Source organism: Strix uralensis, chromosome 4 (assembly GCF_047716275.1).
Source record: "Strix uralensis isolate ZFMK-TIS-50842 chromosome 4, bStrUra1, whole genome shotgun sequence".
In the NCBI taxonomy this organism is placed as follows: Eukaryota; Metazoa; Chordata; class Aves; order Strigiformes; family Strigidae; genus Strix; species Strix uralensis.
Window position 1 is genome coordinate 93,299,163 of NC_133975.1, and position 21,057 is coordinate 93,320,219.

Genomic DNA, 21,057 nt, shown 5'->3' on the forward strand with positions numbered 1-21,057 from the left:
CAAAATGATGGTTTATATGGTAGTCATACTTGATGATCTGTATGTAAATTTGATGCTGATACACCTATGGACAGGATTCTAGGGAATGTTTTTTTCCTGTTTGCTGGCTTGTGGGTAGTAATTCAGAATGTCTAAGAAGTAATGTTATACTCTGCTTCTTTTGTTGACTTTGTTTTATCTTTTTAATTTCTGATGCCAGTGAGCAATGTTTCAGGTTCTGTGACCAATATCCTGCTTGTAAGCTGTGGGTTTGTCTCCACTGAAATAGCATTACCATCAGGGAAGAAGTATGTTAAATGATTTTTCTTCTCGCTTGTGTTGTGTATACTTACTATGGAAATTCATAGACAAGAACAGACTGGAAGTTATTTCAGAGATCACTGGTTTTCTGTGTATGTATGTATTAAATAAAATCTATAAAATACACCGCCTCTTTACTGTTCCTTAGCAATTGGTAGTCTAACCTCTTCTTAAAGCCTTTTGGTTTGGTTTATTCTGATGATTTTATTATATTTTTTACTAAAAGATTTTTGTGATGTATTACCTGAATGCTTATTGCTGCAATTTAAAACCATTACTGCTATTCCTTCTGCCTTCTGTGGATATAGAAAACAACTTATGACCTTGTTCTCTGTTACTGTATTCAAAAATTGGTAAAGCTGTCCCACTTGAGTCTTTTTTTCTAGATGAAAGAGTGGCTATAGAATGCCAATTCGCTTGGATATTACAGATGACAACTTTTAGCTTTGATCATTCTTGCTTCCTTTTTGGACCCTTTCCATGGGGAATACATCTTTCCTTTGAAGCATGTTCCCAAAAACTGGATATACCACTACTCAGCTGAGGCCTTCCTAGTGCTGAGTGTGTTTTTCAGGCTGTACTCGCGTTTCAGAGTTGTATGATGTTTTACAGTTGCACAACAGTGTTAACTTTCGTGAAGCTTATGGTCAAAAGGGATGGGGGAGCTTCAGTTTGAGAACTGCTATGCGATCAGTTGTTTTCAGTCTGGGTTTGTGGAATCGTCTGTGCTTGGGCTGGTCTCAGTTGAATGCTGCTCTTCTCGGGCTGGTTCTTGGACTGGTCAAGGCCATCCTGGCCTGCACAATAAACTCTGCCATCGAGTTGTGTCCTCCATTTGCTCTGGCTGCTTTTCTACTTATTTGACCTGAGGAACTGGTTTTATACTTATGTAGTCCATTAAATACAGGCTAAATATTCAGGCTATATTTACTTAGTTTATTAGTTAAGTTTAAAGTATAATTGTAAATTTCATTAAAACCTTCTGTAAAGTCCAAACTTTGTTAATAACATTAGAATTATTATTAGAATATGGTTTGGATGTAGGTTTAGGATTATTGCAGTTTAGTGAGTTGCCTTTCAACTGAACTGTTGTACCTGAATCTGTGTTCATTCTTAGCAGTCACGTCTGAAAGCTATAATTAGTTTGCTTAAACCGTCCTTGTGCTGAGGCTTAAGCTGTGTATTTTATCTCATGCTTGTTGGGGACTAAAACTGTGCATTCTGCCAGTTAAAGCTTAGCTTACATAAGGCAACTCATTAATCTTTGGTAAATGGGAGGTGTACCTGGGCATGTGAATTACCCTGGGCTTGTGCAGGGTAATCAAAAGCAGGATTTTGTCCAACAGTAAAATTTACTCATGTTCTAATGCCACTGAAGTCAAAGTAATTGCATTAAGAGCCTACTTAACTTTGTATGCTTACTCTTTGCATTATGAGCTGCAGTAGCCCTGCAGTAATAATGTCAAAGCTTTTAGGTGTGCTTGAATGTGAAAGTTGCTGTTTGACTTTTTATCTTGGTTCTCAGAATATTCTGCTGCACCGCAGGCTGCTGTTGATGCTGAAAATCACTTTTTGGTTCTCCTGCATCAGGTCATGGAGGCAGGAACAAACTGCTTAGCATTTTTACGGTGATGAATTACCACAGCTCGTATAATGCTCAGTAACTTGCTGCGTTTACTCTGGATGTGCGTGTGGCTTACTACTTTAACTTTTTTGTTTCTTTCCAATCTGGATCTCCCAAAGCAGTCCTGGTTTTCTCGGCGGTGCAGCTCTCCGGGGCGGCTGGCTGCTGTTACTGCGGCCGCAGCTCTGATCCGCCCCAGGAGAGGGCAGTACTGCACTTGCGCAAAACAGCTTGTCTCTTGGCTCCGCAGGGTATTTCTCTTGGATCTCTGTTGTACCAAGTATCGAATTCCTATAAAAATCAATTTAAAAAGCAGAAGTACACCAACGAATCCCTTTGCAACACTACTTAAAGTGTATTTATTTGTATTTATAGCTCTAAGGTCCAGGGGCACTGGTGTTACATATTTTAACCAGGCTTCTCTCCAAGTAAGCAGGTGAAGCTTCTTTCTCCTGATGTATCAGCTTTGTCTCCCCTGCAGGTCAGAGGTCATGAAAAAACTCTGAAAAGTTGGCAAATGAAACTGAACTTTCACAGTTCATATCATTGCATTAGCTAAGAGGTTTTTTAAAAGCTAGTACTTCTGGCTGTTAATATGGCAAGGAGTACTTGTATGCTAGTAACTGACTCCTGGAGATTTTGTGGTAGGTTCTGTATCTATCAGCTCTTAGTATTTTATATATGTGTATTTTTTAAGTTAATCAGCTGATATAAATTCAAATTGTGCTCTGAGACTACATCTGCAGTCTTTTTCCTTTCACGTATCCTTAGCAGTGAGAAATATTTTGTTCAAACCTTGCCTTCTCTTCAGTACTGTTGTCCTTAATTGAAGTGTTCAGATATAATCTACTGAATATTCTGCTGACTAATGATTTCTTTCTGTGGGATCAAAAGAAATAAAAAGTCTCAACAATCTGTATGTAAAATGTACCAGAATTAAGTCCCATTTTAAAATTATTTAGGTGCTTAGAAAGGTTTCACTAAAAGACAGTAACAAAGATGTTTAGGTTATACTTTTGCTGGTGCTGTTGGAGGGACTTTATGGCTTCTGCTTATAATCAGACGCCTGATGGCAGAATATGCAGGCATAAGTGGGTGCCAACAATTTCTGTGGCTTGTATATTGGTAGAAATGGAGCTGTGGTGTTATGGGTCTTATAGGCTGGCACATTCCAGGGGATCTGGTAAAAACCCATCTCTGAGACCTTCTGCTTGTCATTGTCTACTCTCTCCCAAGGGAGGCACAGATGCCTGGGCTGTGTTTGCTACCTCAGCGACTGCATGCCACTCCTGTGACTGCAGTAGCCCAGTGCAGAGCTGTGTTGCTGCTGCTGCCACTTGGAACTGACTGCAGGAAACAAAACAAACAAAATCCCCAAACTGCAACAAAACAAAAAGCCCAAACCCGAATCCTATTGGATGTTAAGGGAACAGTTGCATGGAGCCTCCTGATCCATGTAGCACCAACCTAGTGAGTGCAGAATGGCAGGTCTGGTGGCTGCTGTTGCCAATTTGTTAGAGAAAAACAAGTGTTTATCACATGTCAGTGTTTCTGGCTCTGGTTTCTATGGGTATTACAACCCAAGAATCCAAGGTATATTATTACTAGGCTGCTATACTTGTGCATGAAATCTGTTATTGTCTACATGGTCTTAGATGTACAATAAAGGTGTACCCATACTTGCTAATATCAACAGATTGGCTCCGTTGTGTGTAGTCTAAGTCAAATGACTGAAGTGATATGTCTGCTGAGTTACTTTCTAGAGTGAAAAAACAGTCTAAGATTAGGAATTCGAAAGATAAGGTTCTCTACTGTGAAAGTAACTCACTTCCATTGTGCATATGTGGATTTATATTTGAAATCTCTCTCCCTAGAAAGACAAGCTGAAATCCAGACTGGTGCTAAATTTTACGCAGGTTACTGTGTATATCTTAATGTAGCTCCTGTTGACTCTGATTCTGAAGGGATGTTAAAAGTCCTTTAGTTTTTGCTGTAAAAAGAAGGGTTTACTTTGCCGTTTTGGTTCAGACTTGCCACTCCTGTGATGTAGCTCAGGCTTCTGTGCACCAGCGAGTTTCTGTAAGTCTCTGTTCCAGAAATGGCTGCACTTCAATACTATATTGGTCTTTCAAAATAGCATGCTGTCTTTCAGACGTCAAAGTGCTACATATCTGTGAAGTCCTTTTGAACATTTTTGATGTTTTAGCTCAATATACTAAATATTATTTAGGTGCAGTATGAACAGTTACCTAACACTTTAAAATGTCTTTTGTTTTTTGACTTCTGTCATTATTACTTGTGGGCCCAGTCTAAGAATTGTTAAATAATGTAACAATATTCACCTCTCCTGCTGGTGGTGTAGGTATATGTAAGTTGTGTGTGTGGTTATACACATAGATGAACATATCTCAGTGTACAAAACCAGGACTTCATTACCACATATTTCTGTGTATGAGTGGAGGGAATGCTAAGTTGAAGCAGAATTTGCAAATTATTTTGACCACAGAGGTGTCTGTGCCCTGCCATGTTTCCTGTGCTGCTGTAGGTCTGACATATGTCAGTTCAAAACAAAAACTGGCCCCTTTGTTAATAATTTTAGTGCTTTTGTGAGATCTTCTTTTGGTAAATGATCATGTCTGCAGATGGCAAAATGACCTGTCAGGCAGGTAGGGATGGTAACGAGCCTTTACATGCCAGAACACAGAACTGGAACTGGGCCTGATACTCCTTGCAGAGCCATTGTAGAGTAGAATATCTTGATGGTGTGGTCTGAAGAAACCTGTGCTGAATAATGCTGTCCTGCTTCTTCCTAGGAGGAAAACTTAGGATCTGCATTGGAAGGTTAAGTTCACGGTATATGTAATGCTGTCTTTAGGGTAGTGGCAGCTGGCAGCTTTTTCATTTTACCTCCAGACTCATTTGTTCATCTTATGGGTCTCTAATACACTAAGTGCTTGCAGCTACAAGATTGATTTCTAGCCTCATATTTAAAAATTGCCAGTGAAAAGAACTGGTCATTGTCTCCAAGGTAGTGTTTTCTTTTGGGGTCAAAATCTTGTGTGCTGCCTCATATTCTCCCTTGTCTGCTTTGGATGTAAGGTTGTACTTTTATACAGAGAGAGGTGAACTGTTTTGCTTTTACACATCAATAGCAGATGTCAGGGCTCTGACAGTTGATTTCCCACTGGAAGAAAAATTTGTGACACAGACCATAGGAATCATCTTTTTAGTAGACTTTTATATTAAATATACAAGGCTTTGAACAGATGTAGAGACCAATGATAATGCAGGAAAAAACCCTTCTCCAGAAACGTCAGTCTAGAAATCAGTGTTTTGCTTTCAGAAAGCAACACTTTATCTTTGAAGTTTACAGCAACTTAACTAAAGACACAGTGTCACAGGGCTACTAAGACCTCATTTTTCAATGTCTATATCCTGCTCACATCCAAAGGAAAGTAATTGGTGAGACTTGTGTGCAACAAGCATTATAATCATGTGAGTGTGGTTCTCAGAAACAAACAGTAAATGTACACAGTGCTGTCTTGAAGCATGAGCTTCCTCAGTTATCTTTGCATGGTCTGTGGTGCTGTAGATGTACCCTTTGTAAAAGTACTGTTTGAATGATGCAAGAGTGACTTGCTTAGTCTCCCTGGCCCTGTCGTCTTTGAAGATGTGTGATGGAATTTCTTGTTTCAAGTGGTTTTTTTTTTTTAAAGAAAGGGGAATGAAAGTTTTATGAGATAAGAATTCTTCCTTCTGAATCTTCTCTCAGGGAGAACACAGCAGGAGGAGGAAGCTCAGCCCAGTGTATGCAGACTAGCGTGGGAGGCTTCCTGTTATTGAGGTGTAAAGTATCAAGAGTAAGTTTCTTTTGAGGTCTTTCAGGAGCACATCCTGAAGGAAGAAGGGTGGGAGGAGGGAAGGTTACCATGGGAAAGCAATCTCCATATATCAGTATCTTCTGTAGAGGGTATGTGTGGGTTCTTTGATTTCTTTGGTGGCGGGGGGAAAGGTTAGAAGGGAAGTTAAAGATACCAATCTACAGATACATAGTCTCATAATCACACTGTATATTATCTACTTATGTTTTGGTTACTATTTATATGCTGTTTCATATTCTGGATACTTCCAGATGTATTGTTGTGGCCTCAGTCTTAAATTTGATTCTTAAACTACTGTTCCTTTGGTAATTCTAATTGCATGTGTATACTGATATTTATGATTGACCTTGGCATTGCCTTCAATCTGCTATAATGGCTGTTTCACATCTCATGGTCAGCTCCATAGACACTCTGCTTCTTGGAGTCCTTCTAGGACCTGGTTCTCAGGCTGCTACTCTTTTGGGCACTGAATAGAAGCTTGGAACAGTGAACTGTGGTCAGTCATAATTACCAATATAGACATCAGCCTGCAAATTTCAGTACATGTGCCTAGTGCAGAAGTCTGCTCATGGCAATAGCACTGCAGGATCTGTCCTGTACCTACAAACTGAAAAAAAAATTAACTTTCTGCACAGTTTATGATCTGTTGTTTCTGTGTCCCTGTGGAAAAAAAATGAAATAAAAAGGTATTTTAGACCAAGACATATAACACTTACATGAAAACAATGAACTGTTTCTGGAAAGAAATACTAGATAAATCACTAAATTAAAACTGCAGATAGGGTAGTCTTGGCAGTATTTTGTAAGAAGGTCTTCAAAAGTCTAAAGACAACTGAAACTGCTTGTGTGCTTTGTGGAGCTGAAGCAGTAATTGTTTCACATACAAGATGTAATATATCAGTTTGCAGTTCAAAAAAAACCCCCACCAAACCCCAACCAACAAAACTTTAGCTCTCAGCTTAATTGGATGGAGATCGAAAGAGGAGGTAGGATATAGAAGATGGTTTATGGGCTTCCTCGAGCTATCATTTCCCTGAGCAAAGCACTTTCTAATTGGGAGCTGGAAAGCTCTGCAGGTCCCAGGGAAAGAAGAATAGCTAAAGTAACTGGCTGTAGGATAATACAAATTCTGTAGTATAACCTTGTGGGAAATCAGGAAGGATGACAGAACTCTGTGTGAAATGGTTAAGAGCTTCCAGAGGCTTTAAGAGGCTACCAGACCATGGGCTTTAAGCTGTATTAATTACCCAGCAAGATGTAATTGTGTGTGGTGTGTAATTTTTGTTTTGTGATTTTTTTTTTTTTTCTTTTCCCTATGCAGGTAACAATTGAGTGTAAGTTGACTAATAGCATTTACTTGTTTTCTTTATAAAACATGCCTGCTTTCCTAAAGCTAACAGACAGTGCAATTATGTCAGCAGGTAGAGCATCCTCACCTTGAATACTGAACATATTTTATCACCTCTGTTCAGAATGCCAAGTGTGAAAGAAAAGGAAAATACAGATGATCACCAAGTATGTGTAAGGTCAAGGTCTAGGAAAACTTCTATGAGAGAAGTAACATAAAGGGTGAGTATTTTATGGTGATAAGTCAGTGAAGTAAAATTGCTCCCACAGGTTCTGGCTAAAGTTACAATAGCAGATGAATGTCTTTATACAGTGTAGCTCTGCATGTATACTGTATCCAACAGAGAAGTACTTCTGACTTGAGGTTGTCTCTAAAAATTTGTTCTAGGAGGAATACGAGTATTTAGGAACCTTTCTCACAGGCAGTTGCATCCATTCATGCAGTCATCAGTCTCAGCCATGTGAAGTGAGGGAGGATCCTTTTTGGTAGAAATTTTAAGAACTGTTTTGACAAGTTTCTTTCTTAAAAAAAAGTTAAATGGAGCTTAAAGAAATAGTGAAAAATATTTTGAGGGTCATCTATATTTTGCTTTGGAATTTTTTGATCTATATAGAATTCAATCCAAAGAGAGTATGCTATGGGGCAGCCTCACCAAAGTATTGAAGAATCTATTCACTGATGGGAAATGCACATGGGAAATGCTTACTGTGCAGGCATATACCATGGCAGGAGGCTGAAAAAGCTTATGTTGGGTAAATAACTGGAAGCAGGGCTTTAGAGATAAAATAAGCATTGCAATCAGGTGTAGACCTGTTACTCTTTTTTTTTTTTTTTTAATTGAGGACAGCATATATACTGTATGTACTTGGAAATCCATAGGTATAGACTGGGTAATGTAAACAGTGACTGTAGTAAAGGATAATGCCAGTGTCATTGAAGAAAATCAGAGGGCCTTAGAAACTTTACTAAATAACCAAACCCACAGTTGCCTAGCCAGGAAAAAAAGACAAAAACAAACAAAAAACCACCCACCCACCGCCCCCCCCCCCCCCCCCAACAAAACCCTCACAGCCCCCCAAACCTCTATGTGTCTATGGATTTTTCAATTTGAAATAGCAGGGATTGATTAAATCAGTAGGTGGTGGGTTGCAAAGTAGACATTTGTCTCTGAAAAAGTCTTAGGTTCCAGAAATGAAACTAAAATTTTAAATTTATTAGAATTATGTGCCTTGCCTTTGCAGTATAGAATATAATGGTACTTAAGCGTACAGTTGCATCTAGGACAGTATGTTTTTTCTATGTGTTGCCAGTAACAGGGAAGACAGTGATGTTCTGAATGTAAACTGGTATCTTCTGTCTTATGCATCTAGTGGTCCAGGGTCTCATCTGGAAAGATTTAAAAATTTTCATCCAGGAAGACTTAAAAAGCCATTGATGTATTTTTACTGCATGAAATTATTTTTTTAGTGCGTGCACAGTTTTTGCAGCACAGCACCTTCTGACAAGGAATTCCATAACTTAATTGTTAACTATGTGAAGAAATACCTCCTGTGTTAATTTTGAACCTACCTTTTAGAAATTTTGACAATACAAAATCCTTGTTTTAGGGACAGATTGCAAATCCTATGCCCCTTCTGATAGTCATGACATTACAGACTTATAATATAATCCACCTCAGCCACCTCTTTCAGCTGGACGAGTCAACATTTCTTAAAAACTTCTGTTTGTACAAGTTGACTGTACAGAAAAACTATACCTTTGACCATCCTTGTCATACTCCTTTGTGTCTTCTTTAGCTCTAACAAACTGTACAGAGTATTGAGGAATTAGGCACACTATAGATTCTTATGTTGTGGTACAGTGCCCAGAGTGTGCTGTCTTTGACTTGTGATTCAGTAGTGAGCTGTATTCAAATAATTTCTGCTTATACCCCAATACCTTGTTCTTGACTGATAAGAAGTAGTTCAGAGGCTGGAGTTGTACATGCAAAGTTAGGATTTTTTAATGTATGTGACTGTCACACACTTTACCTGCCACTTAATATCTTATGAGTCAGTTCCTTCCTCTCCCTTCCCCGCCCCTTCCACTCATCTTCTGAAAACCTCCAAAACAAAAAATGGGAAAGATGACTGCTAATGAGTTCAGTTACGTGGGAAGAATAAAGTTCAGTTCCCAAGCTTCTCTGCAAGTCAACTGGAACTTCTCACTGAGACCCTCTGCCACCTTGCAGTGCACTTTCAGCAGGTGGACTGAGGGGAGCTTGCTTCCAGGGAGAGTTTGGAAAAAATCCATTACTTCCAGATTCCCAATTCTAGTGCAGATTAAATAATTAGGAATGCACTAGAAATGTAATGTGACTGATATTAAATGATTACAGGCTTTCTGAATTAGTGCAAAATGGTTCGATGGAAAGAAAAAGTTTCACTGGAAAGAGGTTACTAAGTGGCTCTGATTTGTTTAACTGTTGCTGGTAATGGCAAGCAGTGCTACAGGAACTGGAAAAGATGTTATTAAAAGTTTTGTGTGCAGCACATCCACAAAGAATGTGGCTTTCTCTAAAGAGGATAAGAACTTGGTACTTGCAGTTAAAAATAATTTATTCAGGTTTAGCTAATGCTGCAGAATCTGGGTGTCTGTTGTGCTGCTGCTGGCCTGTAGTGAGCTGCAGTACGCAAGGTGGGGTGTAGAAGAAATGTGTGGCTTTCCGATTGCTTGCTGAATGTGTGCCATGAATGCATTCTATTAGTTGTGTTATAGTAGATATAATCTAAGGATATAAGCAATGCCATAAAGATATTGTTCTATCTAAACTGTACTAGTCTTAACACGTTAGGTGTATCCTACCCATTAGGAGGAGTGAACTCATACGTGTTCCAGTTTAAAGTCACCTCTGTAGTATTTCTTAAAACATTATTAGCAGGCTATGCTGGCTTGTGAAACCAACTGTTTCCTCTTCCATTTTCTAAGGTTGGAGATATGCCCGGCATTTATGTTGTGTTTGCATGACAGCTTTGGGATGATGCTACCAGTGGAAGGGTAGCTAAGTCAGCATCAGCCTCTGGCTCCATAACTAGCACTGCTGTACCTGCATGGAACAGTGCCTGAAACAATACATCCTGTCTGATGGCCCAGCAGCTCTTTTCCTGTGCTGTTATGTGCAGCTTTGTTCACCTGTAAAGCTTACAGGAAGCATGACACTTGGCTAGCACAGTTTGTTGTGGTAACTTGCTCAGCTGGCCAACCAAACAAGCAGTAGACAGCTCCAGATCTGCTGTGTGTCATGGTGTAGCTAGTGAGTAGGCAAGACTGGCCATGGAGTTGGAAGACACACCCTGATAGATCTGATGCAAAGCCTATTTAATTCTCTAGAATTATTTTTATGGAATGTGGATTAGGTGCTAAATCCTGGAATGGCATTTAAAGGTTTCTTATCTAAGAACATTCAAATCTCCTGAGACGCAAAGTCCACCTCTTCAGTTCATTTTGCTGAGCCAAAACAAACCCATTGACTTAAAGTATCAACAAAAGGTGCATGTTACAATTTTTGGTAACTTGTAAGTATTCTGGGTCAGACTTGTGATGTGACTACCTAAATTAATCTGAGGGATGAATCAGGCACTGTCTTGTTATTTTTGGGCGTAGTAACTTGACTGTGTCCTTTAATATTCCTGATGTTAATGGACAAATTACAAGACTTCATTTATTTGGCTTTTCAACTGCATTTTGTTTCAACCTGCCACACCACCTGCTTTCCTGTAGGAGACTCTTTGCATGCACATTCCTTTTCATGGATAGTGGTCTGGATTGGTTACTGCCACTGGCTTTTTGTCAGGCTGGGTGACGGTAGGATGTCATTCTGCCCTGCCACCCATCTGTGGCTGGCTGTGGTGTGAAGGGTTGTGAGGGTTTGGTGGAAAAGCAGGAGTTTGCTCTGTATTAGTGTGACAGCAGAAGTGTCCTGCCCAGCTTCCAAAATGCTTGAGAGTACTGCCAGGTGTGTTAGTGCCAAGGCCAGTGACACTGTTTCACCACGGTATCCTTTTCACAGGGCTATCCTTCAAGCTATGTCCACTTCAGTAGAAGTTAGGCTAAGTGGAAGGACTCAAGATGTTTAAACTGCTAAAGAATTTTTTTTTTCCCCTGGAGACAATTGTTTGGGCTGCATGTCTTGTTTACCCTTTGTTCTTTAGGGAAAAGTTCTTTGTAGTCTGGAGACAGAAAAAGAAAAAAGCATTAACTGTTGATGTGGGGTTTTTTCCTGCTTTAAGAAGAGATCTGTCCATAATAAGCTGGAAACAATACTATAATATATGGACTCTTAAAATAAGAAATATCTGATCTTGAAATCATAAGTTTGCATTTGTCAAGGATTTCCACTGACTGATATTGTTGGTTTTGGCTTTTTTGGGGAGTGTTATAAACTGAGTGACACTTTCTCATATTTATGAAAGAAATAGGTTTAAATGCTGTAACTGGCTTCTTTGTGATATAAGACTTCAACTAAATAAATGTCTTCTATGCTTCTTTGGCTCTATAGGCTGTGACTAACAAGTCCCATGTTATGAGACATACATAGTAAATCCTGAGTGGCCCTGACTACAGGTTGTTAATATCATGGTGAAAAAGATATTAAACTTTATATAGATGTCATGCATGTTTTTCATCCTTCTCTTACCTGATTTCTCCTGACTAAAAGTTTTGGCATGAAAATGCTACTTTCTGTGTAGGTGTTCCTCTGATCCTTCTGTTTTGTTTTTTACCTGAAGCATCATCATCATCCCTATAAAATCAGAGTTGGCTGCTCTGTGAATAACTAGTTTTACAAACAGGGCTATGATTTCAAGCGAACAGAGCAAAAGCAGATAAAACACTTTAAAAAAATTGGCTTTCAAGGAATATCTCTGTATTAGTACAGCAAAGTGAAAAGAAAAACTGATAATGCTGTGTATATAGCACTGATTTTTTTAAAGTTGCTTTCAGATGTAGTTTTGAGATTGTCCCAAGGCTTCCAGCCTGACTTCAAAGGTTAAATGATACTCTGTAGATCTGTGTTCATGCTTGCATGTGCATGCCCAAATGCCGGAGAAGGACTCTGTGTGTGTACATGCAAAGAATGGTCAAAATAGAAGTCTTGAGGTGTAACCTTTTTGTCCTAGTGCTAGTATGTGTATTCATTGTTCTGGGGAAAAGCAGAATGGTACACAGTAGTCTATCACGGGTATATAGAGATATAATACCATATATATGATATTAAAAAATAAAGTAGCATAAGGTTGCAAGTCAGGCCCTCAAATGGAGGAGATACCAGAACAATGGCTTTCTCCAGAGTTTTAATTCATCTCCTTTATGTGGATTGCATTATAATACAGTTTTCAGTTGCAGGGCTGAGTCCTTTCTCCCACTCTCCTCTGCGCTGCCACCCTTGTACATAGCAGAGAAAACGGTGAGCAGAAGAGTGCTAGTCTTCCCTCCTGCTGCCTGGTGCAACCGGAACTGCTGGGTGAGGAACAAATACTGCAGAAGTGCAGATGGAATCCTTGGGAGTTTAGTTGCCACATCCCAACAGGTTTCTGACAGTATTTTTCATGGCTTAGGCAATTGTGGGTGTTCTTTCCACAGAAAATTTATAAGGCCACATACCTGACACCAAATTCACTGAGTTGTCTGAATTTCAAAGCCATGAAGGCGTGCAGTCACTCCACTTTGTTGTTAAATTGAAGATACCTTGTTTGCTCACTGTTGAAAATGCTTCGATTGTTCAAATGCTGAAACTTTAAAAACTACTTTATCCTGTTTAGAAGATAACCGGGATAAAGTAGTTATCGTTTATAACAGGATAAAGTAGGTATCTCCCCACGCGTGGGGAGAGGGGGACGTCTTCCGCGTGCAGCTGTGCCTGTTTGTGAACATGTGAATGCAGAGTATCTGCTCTGCCCGTGTCTGCCGAGGAGTGCTGTACGTGCTCCGGCCGGGAGGGAGTTTTGCTGGGCGGGGTGGGGCTTTTTATTTATTTACTGCTTTCTTTGGCTCGAAGTGTGAGGCGGTGCTTCCCCGCGCGCTGCCGCTGCCGGCCGCCAGGGGGCGACAGGGCCCCGCCCCTCGCCCCGCCCCCGGGCCTTGCCCATTGCCCCAGGTGAGCCGGAGCGGCGAGCGCCCGGTGGAAGGGCGGAGCGGGGGAATATACCCTAGAGAGGATTTGCCGGGACCTTAAACGGTTCACGTAGTCACTGTACATAATCCACCTCGGGTTTTAATTCTGACATGCCCACTTGTGTTGTATATTTGAGGAGCTGGTGGAGAAATTAAGCAATTGCTGTGTAGTAGGACAGAAGAATTACATGCTGCTGCTAGCAGACTTCTTTCAGAGTATCTTTTTTTATGAAGACCATGCTTTCATAAAGAAATACCATATAAAGGCCAAATTCTGCGCTTATGGATATAAAGAAATGCTAATTCTTTTCAGGTCAGGGCTTTTAACTCCTGACTTTAAACAATACCAATTTCTCTGCTGGGTTGACTTTTTGAGAACAGTAGATGGAACTTGCACAGAAGACTTCAATGGCAGCATGCATATGTTTTAAAACTTCTATATAAACATAGATGATGTTCTGCTTTAGTTTACACCACTATAAATGCAGAATAAATCTTACTGGCAGTACAAACTGGACTTGATTGTGACAATGTTGGACAACCCTTCTTTCTGCTGAAGCCAGCTTTGGCAGAACCAAGCCTTTAGGTTAGAATTGCATATTACAAATGGGAACAGAATCTGACTGGCAGGGATTTTTCTGTTTGTTTTTAACATCTGTAGCCCAAACATTCAACCTTAAGGAGACTAAAGCTAGGCCCCTGAATCTGATGACTCCCAGAGTTACCTAATAGGAAACACTAGACTCAAGGACCCATATGGAGTTTAGACTGTGTGAATCTAGGCTTACACAGCTATATTGCAGCATTCAAAAATACTCCAGTGTGCTTTTTCAAGGTGTCCTATAGTTATGGGCTCTTAGCCGTTAGTGACTCTGTGTTAGCTATATAATCCTACTCTGATTCTAGATCCTTTCTTTACAAAATCCAAGCCTCAGCAGCCCATTGCTTCCTAAATTATTTTCCAGTCCTGTTTGATACCTGTGTTGCTTCTCTTCCCAGTCTTGTTTCCACAAGGTGCTTAATAGTATAGCTCACCTTTAGCAAATGAATGGTATTGATGATTATGCATAGAAAAATGTTTTAGTGCCTTGCTGAAATAGGGTCTACTTTTCTTGGTATGATTTTTGAAAACAGCATAGGGCTTCCCTAAGCCTTTAAGCTGATGTATTAGGATATTTGTGTAAGAATATGGCCTGAAAATAAAGCTTTGCTGGTGGGTTAGAGTATATATTCTTGGGGGGAAAAAAAAAAAATTATGCAGTAACTGCAAAATGGATGCCTATTGTCCCAGCAATCTTGATGCTATGCTAACAAGTAGGCCAGACTTGGATATCCCCAGCACTCCAGTTTGGAATAGCGCCCAGCTTTGGAATATAACATGCTTACGTTTGTATCTGGAATACAAGTGAGATTCTCATGTTCAATAATCAGAAGGAGGGAGTGTGAGTGAGGGAAACAGCTGCATGTCTCTGACACTAGACTTTGCATACTGACCCTTGTTGTGTAACCTCCGTGCTCCAGAAGTTTGAATCCATTTCAGGAGGTGGGCATTTATTTAGCTGGGAAAAGTGTTAGCTAGTGAATTATTCCAAGTATATAAATAGAGTAAGGGAATCCATTGCTTGTCTGATACAAGAGTGATCTTAAGCAATAAGCACCTCTCACCCACAGCAAATACAAGTACATTTCAGACCATTCTGTGCTATCGTTGCCCTTCCCCCGAGAGGATTTTGCCAATGCCTATGTCTAGAAGAATGACGAGAGCGGGTGGTCATGATTGCTGGGAGAAATTATTACTGTGTGGGGAGAGAAAAGGTTTTAATAAAAATAACTTGGAGAAGAACTGGCCAATGGCTAGGAAAGAGTAAGAATCTGTTGCAGGGCCAGAGGAGAGTGGAAAAGAACACAGGTCAGTTATGCTTGCCGATACCCTTTCTGAAGAGTTGTAAACTGGGTAAGGATCAATTGTGAGGCTTTATTTTGTGGGCATTGGCTGCATAGGGTTCCTGAAAGCTGGACTCCTGCTGCTTGCATTTTGTAGTGAGATGCTGATGCTTGCAGGAGCCAGACAGGGAGAATCTCCCCTAAGAAAATAATTTGGTAAGCTATTTTATTTTGTACAAGCTGGAGCATTGCAGCAGGAGCTGCAATAGTGTTCTTTGTAGACATTTTTATTCCGCCAAAATTGTTCTAATGCCTTTAAATCATATTTTGTAAGGGCTTTAGCCATAGACACCAGATGGGAGGGAGCATCCTGCTATGTGTGAGATGGGCAAACCTTTTGGGTTTTGCAGGTGAGTGCAGAATTCAACACATACAAGACACTATCCTTAGGTGACTGATCTTGCACCTAGTCCCACAAAGTTTTGCTAAGTTTAAAAACTGTAGTGCTTGATCACTCCTGAGCATGACAGGTGCCAAAACATTCTAAATGCTACAAGGTTTCCTCAGTCATGCTTGGTGGGAATTTTTCTGAAGCTGAAGATGCCTGTGCCTGCTCTTTTTTTTTTTTTTTTCAAATATACAGGCTGGCCTACTCCTAGCTGGTTGTTGACCTTTAAAACAAGCAAACAAAAACATCACAAGCAGGCACTGGAAGGAATAGCCAGTTAGGGAACTTGGATTTTCTGCATGTGGCACAGTTGGCATGATGAAGAGTGTAAGCTTTGTGATGATGTTGTATTTAGACTTGTATTTTGCTCTCAGCTCTTGGGTAGCAATCCTTTCTGTCCTACTGGTCTGAGGTCAGAAGATGGGTTAAATATGTAGTATATATGAGTGCTACTTGTAGCAATGTGGGGGAGAGAGTGTGTGGTTCATGGGCATACTAGTAAGGAAGCTTGAGCCTCTATAGCCTGCTTGAGCTCACTGCTAACACCTCTTAACTGTGGGTTTTGGAATGATGCCTGTATAAACCTACTCTTGTGGATATTGGGGTAAATAGTAGCAGTAGTACTGCTAAAGTCAGTAGGCCAGTATTAGTAATATACATGAAAGATGAGAATATGGCCCTATGTATATGCCTGGTAAATCCTGCATTAGGCAGACTTTCTTGGAATATCACAAGGACTCTCCAGGATAGTCCTAGAAATAGCCTAATAAAGCAGCATCAGTGGTAGCAAAAATATGGGCCTTGCATCAAGCAGTATCCCATCAGCCTTTTTCTTTGCTTGGAATTTCATAATAAAGTTTGACAAGCTCTTCTTTGCTGCTTTCTGTGAGGCAGCACAGAGAAACAGTGTCAGCAAAGGCCTGTCAACTCAAGCAAAAGCCTGAGTAGACGACTTGACACAAGGGTTTAGATGTGGGAGAAGAATGGCTGGGGCAAGAGTTGTATGGCAGAGCTTCCTGCTGGAGAGGTGGCTTCTGCATTAGAAGGTGTCCTGGCAGCAAAGCTGCTCCACCCTTGTTCAAAAAAACAAACAAAACCCCCCAACAAATAACACACTGCCCTTGGCAACACTGTTTCTGTGTAAGGGATTTTACCAATGTGGCTATCTCTGTTAAAACGTTTCAGCAAAATTATTCTGAAGTGGAGAATTCTGGCCTGAGAGCCTGTTTGGATTGGGGAAATTTGTATCAGATTAGCTCCACAGGCGCAAATTGTTGGGGCGATTTGGGGGGAAGTAAACCAGGGCTGGCTTCACTGTGACTGCAATAACAATCTCATAGATTCCCAGGATTGATTGTGTGTCACACCAGTACCATGTGTGTCCACCGACATTTGCAGTCATCAACTTTTAAAGTTAGGCTTGACCTAAAGTGGTATTTTAGGCAGGTCAGTCTGTACTTTTCTGTTGTTTCCCTCTTCTACCAAAGTAAAGTTGGATGGGAAATGGAAAAACAATTTTGTGACACTTTTAAAGCTCTTTCTACTTAGCAGGATTTAAAGCATAGCTAAACAAAAAGAGTCTTATTTCCCCCTTACTTGCATTTTCCTCTGGTGTTTGGCCAATCAATGCAATAAAATGATCTAGTGCCCTCTTATCCCCTCACTAATTCCAAACTGCTGTTTATGTGGATAGTTTCCTTTCTACCTCGACCACCTCATCAGGTTTTATTTTTCTTACTCTGAACTTTTGCAAAGTGGAAGGTATTTTAAGTTACAGATTGTTTTGAAAATAATGGAACAAAACTGAAGGAAAGAAAAAATTAAAAGATGCAATACTGTAATTCTTTTGTATTTATATGGAAGAGGGGGGTGAAACCATTGAAGGTGTTATTAAAATAATAAAAAAAAATTAAAAATATTTCCCAAATAATAGTAAACTAAAAAAAAAGTTAACAGGTGAGACATTTTCTGGCTAAATCTGATTTTCAGTGTAGTTAAAGGAAAAAAAAAAGAGTGCTTTTGTTGTAAACTGTGTAACTCCTGCGTGTGCTACAAAAGTAGCCTGCTTATGATAGTGTTTGTTTCCTTGGCCTTATAAAAGCCCAAAATACACTTTATAAACAAGGAATCTTGAATACTGAAAGAAAACAAGTTGTTACACTCAAACTGTGTCTGGACAGCTCACTTCTGCCTACACTATTAAAAAAAATTCTCCATAGTGGAGTCAGTAGATAGTCACAGTGAAATATTCATTCCCTTCTTCGAGGTGGTCTCATCAGTAAGGAAGAAAAGGTGAAGCTGTTGAAATCAACAGCAAAATTCAAAGTTAACACTCTCTGGATGAATGTGGCAGTTTATGTTTTTCTCAGTTGTTAATTTTCTCTGGGAGTGTGTCATTCATTATGCTCAATCCAAATGTTAAACCTGTCTTAGAATCGTAATTACAGTGTGTGCTCTGTGCTTATTAGAGATAAGATTGATTAGTAAGGTATTGCATTCTGTTTTCTACTCATGGGCAAGAGGAAGTCATGTTGCAGCACTCCTAGGCCATATTTGAAATATGTGTTTAAAGGTGGTTAAAACTGTAGGTAGGCAGAATCCCCAGACTCCATCCACAGTGGTAATGAGGAACTTTTTTTGAGGGTCAGATCTATCCATGTAATTATGCCCTAATGTATACGGTCTGTTCCCTTCAAGATTTGAGGCACTTCAGAAGCTCCCTTTCAGCCCTGCACTAGGAGTAGATGGAGACAGGAGACACAGCATTATCTCAGATGAATCAGGGTATCACCTCTGTATCCCACTGATGGATGTAGATGTAGGAATACTTTCCCCTACCTTTAATGCAGGGAAGAGTGAAAAGGGGTCCTAAAGGATTCACTTTTTTTCTCTTTTCTTTTTCTGTTTTCACCAGCTAGTTACTTGCTTAAGAAATAAGGCAGGCAGACCTGGATGTGTGTAAATCTTGTTCTTTGTGATGAGAACTTGGTTTTGTCCCATCTAAATTGTAACAATGATTCCCCTCATGAAAAGGACAACCATAATTACTGTATGTGTGCTCTTCAGAGCATGTGTCTATCTGTATTATTAGATTCCTTTTCCTATTATTACTGCAGTGGCTACCACAAAGATTTGTATTCTCCTTTTGAGGCAGTTTGTTTGTAACGTTATTTTCTATTATGGGGGAAATTTAAGAATCATCCATGATAACGTAAAGAATTTTCCAGCAACCACACTAAATAGATTTTCAGCAGTTTGTTAAATTGGGGACAGACTTGAACCAATCTGGAACCTTAAACAACTTCTGTCTCCAAACTTTTGAAAACTTCAGATTGAGGCCTCAGTGTACTTCTTGATAGTAGAGACTCCTCTTTAGTGTTAAAATATATTTATTTTATTGGAACATCCCATTAAAAAAATAAAGGGGTTTGAGTCCAGACCGCTGCATAAATGTAATTCAGGTATAATGTGATAGAAAATGGAATAGTGAATACAAAATTAAAACTCTGGGAAGTCAGAATCAGGCCTGAAATCAAGATAGCCTAAAGGCATCCAAAAATTGTTGCTATAGCTATGGAGGGGAAATTTTGCTTAAAAATTTTAAAAAATAATAATTGAGGTCACCTTTTAAGAATGTGATTCCCGAAGTTGCAAAGAATGAGTTGTTGGCGCCAATTTTTACGCTGTGTAGCTCCATAGTTATCTTTGTTATGCTGACCGCGTAAAATTTTTGGTGATGTGTCTGTAGAGGGCTGGTGTTGAGTCTAACATTGACACACTGCTATCTTTCCCTCCTCTTTCAGCTAACCAACTATTGGTAAAGATCAAAGGAAGTGAGGAGGAGGACTGACAAGAAGCAGTGTATGAGAGATGTCTGCACAGCTTTAAATAAATAAAAAGGGGTTAAGACTTCAAATCTGTTGCAGGATATCTGTGCATGTGGGGCCCTGTTTTGCTTTAACAAGCTACGTTACAGCATGCAGAGCATGCTGTCCCATTTAGACCTATATGAATCTGGTCCTTTGAATATTAATGTATTTGAAGAAAATAAAATTTTATATCACTGGAAATATCTGGGAATATTAAAGCTGAAGAAAAATGTGGCTTCTGGTAGACTAACAACTGTTTGTCTTATGTTTCCCTCCATAGCAAAATTAGATTTGTGGCTTTCAATGTCAGTGTCTAGTTTGTTTCACTTTCCAATTCACAATGTATAAGTAAGGGAATATGTAAGTAAGAATCTAACTTTTCCTCCCTCCAGAAAAGAACAACTGTGCATTAAAACTTAACAAGATAAAAAGGAAAGCAGGAGACCATAAATACAGGGTAAAAACTCTTTCACAGTGAAAGATTGTCAGCTAAAATAAGGCTTTGCAGGGTGAGCAGGAATATTTTTGACACCTCACAGAAAGTATCAATGCGCTTGCATTATGCAAATAGTAAAAATGTTTGAAATTGAGATGGATCAGGAGGGCAGCAGTGTGATCTACGAGACATGACACTTCCCAATACCGTGAAAAGAAATGACACTGTTTTTCTTCTACTTGGGTAGAGACCAGCTGCAGTTCTGTATCGGGGTCTCGAGGTGAGTTAGTGGATTCTGCCTTCTAAAGCCCTGCTTGCTCTAACCCCACAGAGGCAGCATGCTTAGGCCTTGTTTTAATGCTATACATTTTACCCCAGTAGTTTTATGTCAAAACTTACCTTCCTTTCTTAAACATTGGCTGTCCAAACAGTTGGCAGCCTCTCATTAAAAATATGCCTGCCTGGGGTTTTTATGCCAAATACTTTTAAAGTATTTATATTTTCACAAAATCATCTAGGTTGGAAGGGACCTTGAAGATCATCTAGTCCAACCGTTAACCTAGCACATTTTCTTGCAGCATCCTTGTTATGTTTCAGGTGGGTCTGAATAAGGTGGTCAGTAGCTAAGTAGGAATGTAGGAATCCTGAAGTTAGAACTTAGTGTATGTGTAACTGAGTGTGTTTGAGATGTGTTGGTCTTGTAGGGTGCAAAACAACAGTAACGCTCTTGATTAGTGACTTACAGTACCCTACAATCAGAAGAAAAATTAATTTTAAAAGGTAGTTCATAAGTGATTGGTTGATGTTGGACTGATGTGTGTGTGAAAACGGAGGTAACTCTGGTGTGGCATAAAAGTTTTATTAACAGGTTTGTGATGGTCCCCTTACTTGCAAATAGTGAATGTATGAATAAGTTATGAGTTTGTTACAAGTGAAATGCCACTCAGTGCTCTGTGCCTTTTTTCCAGCTAAAATGGTAACCTAACTGTTGTGGAATTCTACATGAAGCACATTATAGGAAAACTGTATGGACGCATGAGCAAAGGCTGATGTCTTTGTTACCGCAGCTGAGACTTCCCACTGCTCTGATATGGCAGCTCTGTCCTTGGGCATCCTG